Source organism: Pinus tabuliformis, chromosome 6 (genome assembly GCF_031772625.1).
Source record: "Pinus tabuliformis cultivar Carrire ecotype Pingquan chromosome 6, CPIR1, whole genome shotgun sequence".
Taxonomy (NCBI): domain Eukaryota; kingdom Viridiplantae; phylum Streptophyta; class Pinopsida; order Pinales; family Pinaceae; genus Pinus; species Pinus tabuliformis.
Genome location: NC_142292.1, coordinates 105,272,811 through 105,278,049, shown reverse-complemented (window position 1 = coordinate 105,278,049; position 5,239 = coordinate 105,272,811). Strand labels below are relative to the sequence as shown.

Genomic DNA, 5,239 nt, shown 5'->3' with positions numbered 1-5,239 from the left:
AAGTTAACTACTACAAATAAATGTAAGGAAAAGATTACCACCTGGAGACATCTTCCAGAGTGATTGCCAAAGGAAAAATGGAAATCCTAGGTCCAATGGTCACAAAAACATGCTTACCCTGGAGTGGAAGAGATCTCACTGGTTCACCGAATTTAGGTTTCAATATTTCATTAACAAGAAGGTGAAGGTTAAGGAAAAATATCCTACTGGTGTATCCATTCCGAAAAAGAGAGAACTTACTGCCAGGGTAATCTCCGCTCTCCCTAATCCAACCCAAAGCTGACAAAATATTTTCAATTACAAATGGGGACAATTAGAGAATAATTGTTGAGAGTGGGATTTGAACCCACGCCCTTTCGGACCAGAACCTTAATCTGGCGCCTTAGACCAACTCGGCCATCTCAACAATTGTGACGACGGTTTATGTACCCGATGAGGAATACTTACTTTCACCTACACTGGCGCCTTGGACCAACTCGGCCATCTGAACAATTGGGACGGCAGGTTTAGTTACCCGACGAGGAATACTTATATTTTTCACCTACACTGGTAAACACTTCCAACCTAAATTTTTGCTGTTCTTGCAGCAAAATTGTTATGAATGTATAATTAATGTAGGGACATTCCGAAAATCGAACTCGGGACCTCTCGCACCCAGAGTGAGAATCATACCACTAGACCAAACACCCTTAAACATTTAATTATAATCATAATTTTGATGTAATATCGTTGGTGATCTCAACTGCCATGATGAAAAACAAAGATCTGTATTTAAAAGTAATAATGTGGTACTACAGTCGACTGCATCGCTGTCCGGATCTTCATGGGAGTGAATAATAAATAAGCAAATCCCGTCTATTGAATTTTAATTGGAAAGGGATTTCACTCATTAAACCCTGGTAAATGCCTACGCGTCATTTTTATCGGCCAACACCTATTCGTCATCATTAATAATCAGCCGGAATTTCATTTCTGGTGGCATTGATAGACACCGCTTTTCAATGAGTCTGAGGATATATGGTATAATTTTAAGCCATATATATTATTCTATATTTCTTTTTAATGAAGACAAATGATATTGTTGGATGTGACTAAAGGTAACACAAATATTATGTTTGGAGATTTATTTAGGCATCTATTTATAATATTTATATTAATTAAATATAATTTTTTTTATATAAAATTAGTAATTTTTTTTTTTTTTTTTATTATATATAGAAGCGGTTAAGTTTTTATTCATAAGAAGAGGTTGGCCGTGGCCAAACAACCTCGATTACAGTCAAATGTGAGATTTCTGACTTTATAGAGTCCTCATATTCTGGCATTAGTGTCAGAGAAGAGCTGCTGCTTTTGACGCTTTTATCATGGCTTAGAGTTCCTTGGTTTGTTGATGGCATCTGAGTGTCCTATCTTGCATTCCGCTTTTCTTCGTTGCTTTGAAACTTTCCTGACTTAAGTTAATTCCGCATATACTTTAAGTTAAAACCCGCATATATTAAACTGTTTTAATATATACCCTGTCCCCACCTCCGAAATCGAGCTTCTCATCCGAACCCAACCCCACAACAAGGTTAAGACCCCACCTTAATCGATGCGCGATAATCGTCAGATCTTCCTCCGCCCAGATTCGACGCTTTTCACGTCCTTCACTGACCGACCATTAATTCCTCAAGGGCGCGCGATATGGGCGGTTTTGACCTGCCACGCGTTAGCCCCTAAGTGGAATCGCGTTCGTTTCATTCAAAACAACCCAACAGCTAGGAGCGGTGCGATGAAAACCACTTACCACTCCCAGCATAATTAACTCCCCTCCACTTGCAGTGCACGATGGTCGTCAGATCAACCCCCGCCCAGATCTTACGCATATCGCGTCCCTCCCTGTCCGGCCCTTAACCTGACCCCACCTCCGATATTCCAAGCCTCCTCCATGCCCGACCCCACATCAAGGTTAAGACCCCTCAATAACCACCGCGCGATAACCGTCAGATCAAGCCCCGCCTAGATCCAACGCTTATCGCGTCCTTCTCTGACCGGCCCTTATCACCTCAGGAGCGCGTGATATGAGTGGTTTTGTCCTGCCACGCGTTAGACCCTAAGGTACATCACGTCCATTTCATGGAATACTGCCTAGGGGCCTGAAGCGGTGCGATGTATACCGCTTACCACTCCTCGCATCGTTAACTCCCCTCCTTTTCAAGCGCGCGATGACCATCGGATCATCTCCTGCCCAGATCCTACACATCACGTCTTTCATAACCTTCCTCCATATGAAATCAGCTCTGCTCCATGCTAAAGAACCCAAAACTGTTGTCCCATGCTGAAAACCAATTACCTGACTACTCTGCACGATGTTAGACCAGCAAGGAGTTTCCCACTCTCTCTTGTCAATGAAGGTCAACCTGTGCCAGCCTATGTTCTGTGAAGTTTTTCCCTTGACCAGCTCTCCTTGTCTGTTAAGGAATTGGTTTCCTTTCAGCTTCTTCATCATTCTTTACCAGCATACCTTGAGCTAGAAGACATCCTTTGTTAGCCATTATATCAGCTTCCTTGTTAAGAGATCTCAGGACATGGTAGTATGAGCAGGATGTGAAGTTTTGAATAACCTTTCTTACTATTTCAAGGGTCTTGTTTAGAGTCGAATTGTTAAGTTGGTCGCCCGTGTTGAGAGTTTTAATCAGGATTTCAAAATCCCCAATGATTTGAAGATTTTCCCCTCTGTTCCTTTGAGCTAGCTAACATGCTTTGAGCATTCCGAGGATCTGTGTTTGCTTGTTGGTGCTTTGACCTAGGCCCCAACTGAAGTTGTCCTGTTTTTGTCCATCTGTGGAGTAAATTATTCCTCCTGCCCCTGATATCCCTGAGTTTCCTTTGGAGGCTTCGTTGAAGAAAATCGTGACTTTTCCACCATTTTTTAAAGTCCGCCTCAGAGATCTACAAGTGCCACTCTGGATTGTGGCTGGGCAAGGAAATTTTCTTTTTTATGCTTGCCCGTCTCTGGGAATCCCCTAGCCAGTTGAGCTCTTCAGGGAGAAGGGTATTGTCTGAGTTGTGAGGTCTATTTTCAAAAGTTTCCAGCAGCAGAGCTTTGGCCTTGGCAGTCACTGTGTTGGAGGATTGTAGTCTGTTGTTGAAGATGGCTTCATTCCTAGCCAACCAGATTCCCCAGCAGATATATTTTGGGATTGCATTCCAGATTTTAATCCATATTGATTTTCTATTCAAAGAGTGAGGATAGCGTTCTTTCCAAGTTGCGAAAAGACTGACAACTGAAGTTTGCTGAGGGATTTGGGCATTGAGTCCCATAATTGCTTGCATCCAGACCTCTTGAGAAAAGGGGCAGTCTATGAACAAATGATCGATTGTTTCCTGGTCCTTGCAGCAAAGAGGGCATCTGTGTGGTCCAATGATTCCTCTTTTCTCTAAGTTTTCCCTTGTGAGGGTCCTTCTGTGCATTAGAATCCAACAAAAGAAGTTGATTTTTGGGAGTCCAAATGGGTCCCAAACATGCTGCCAAAGCTTTGTAGTATGGATCTGTTGTTGTTGTTCTTGAAGAGTTGCAAAGCCCAGTCGAGCTGAGTAAGCTCCGGTCTTCCCCCAGCCCCACTTGTCCCTCGAATGGAGATGCACTGGTGCAAGACCAGTGAGTTTAGCTAATAATTGATGGAGTTGAGGGAGCATCCAATCAGGGGGGCGATGGAGGGCCCAATTACTCCAGTTCCCTTCTGAGTCCCATGTGCATATGTCAGCAAGTTTGTGGATACCTTTCTGGATGAGCCAATTTCACAAGTCTGCTATTTCCGGAGCAAGATTTAGGGGATGAAGACCCATGATCTTGTCCTCCCACAGTCTAATTCTTTTCCCATTTCCTGGAATTCTGTAGAGCTGATCTTTGAAGAAATTCCAGCCTTGGCTGCACAACTTCCACAATGTGGTTCCTTTGTGGGAGACTCCTTCTTCCATATTCTTTATTGTGAGTCTATGCATATATTTTTTAATTAGAACTTGACTTACAGGGTGTCTTTGGTTTGAGAAGATTTTCTAAAGGATACTCCCTCCCATTACCAAATTGGCCAGCATAGGATCTCTTACCTGAAGTCCACCTTCAGATATTGGTCTTTTCACTATGTCCCAGCTTACTATATGATATTTTTTTTGGTTCCCCTTTCCTCCTTGCCATACAAAATTTCAAATCAACTTTGCGAACTGTTCGGTGATCATTTTTGGAGATAAAAGGAATGAAGCCTGGTAGATAGGAAGGGATGAGAGAACTGACTTGACCAGAGTGAGATTTCCAGCTGTTGTAAGCCACCGGCTGCCCCAAGTAGTCATTTTTTCCTTGATTTCGCTGATGATTTCCATCCAATGAGGGGCCTTTGTGGTACCCAAGGTTAAAGGTAGGCCAAGATACTTGAATTTATCCCATGAGACATGATCGGTGAAACCCAGGGCTTGGGAAATCCTGAGTATAGATTGCTGGTTTGCCGACCAGCCGTACACTGCACTTTTTTTCTTGTTGACCATAGCTTCGGAGACTCTGTAGAAGCTTTGGATAACTTCATTGAAGGCTCTTGCAATTTTAATAGAGGCTCCTCCCATAAGAATAGAGTCATCGGCGAATAAGGCATGATTGATTGGGTTTGTTCTGGGTATCACCCTAATGCTAGGAAGTGTCCCATTGAGCTTCTCATCTGAGAGCTTTCGGCTTAGAGAGTTTTCCATCAAAATATACAGGAAGGGGGACAGAGGGCAGCCTTGCCTGATTCCCCTCGAAGCTTTGAAGTAGTTTGTCGGCCTACCATTTACTAGAGGGGCAATCCAGGGTTCTCTAATGCATGCCTTAATCAATTTTACAAATTCAGAACTGAAACCAAATGCAAAAAGTACATGGAGGAGGAAGGAGTGGCTTACTCTATCAAAGGCATTCGCCATATCTAGTTTGATGAGCATACCTTGCTCTTTGCGTTGATGGCTGGAATGGATGATTTCCTGCACCAGTATCACATTGTCCAGGATATGCCTGCCTTTGACAAACCCTCCTTGATTGGGAGAGATGAGTTTGTCCAGTAGAGGCTTTATTCTGTTAGCAAGTAACTTGGAGAGTATTTTGTAGGACGCATTGCAAAGCGAGATTGGTCTGAATCTGTCAAGAGTCTCTAGGTTGGCTTCTTTGGGAATTAGGGCTAGGAAGGTGGAGTTTATGCTTCCTCCCACTTTGGCTTTTCGAAGGAAACCTTTGATC

The 5,239-nt window shown here is 43.1% G+C and overlaps 1 non-coding gene across 1 annotated transcript; it reads right to left on the bottom strand.

The window, feature by feature from the left end:
• Positions 1 to 325: 325 nt before the first annotated feature.
• On the bottom strand, positions 326 to 406 carry TRNAL-AAG (transfer RNA leucine (anticodon AAG)). Its single transcript has one exon. It is a non-coding gene; the product is annotated as a tRNA-Leu (tRNA).
• Positions 407 to 5,239: the final 4,833 nt, after the last annotated feature.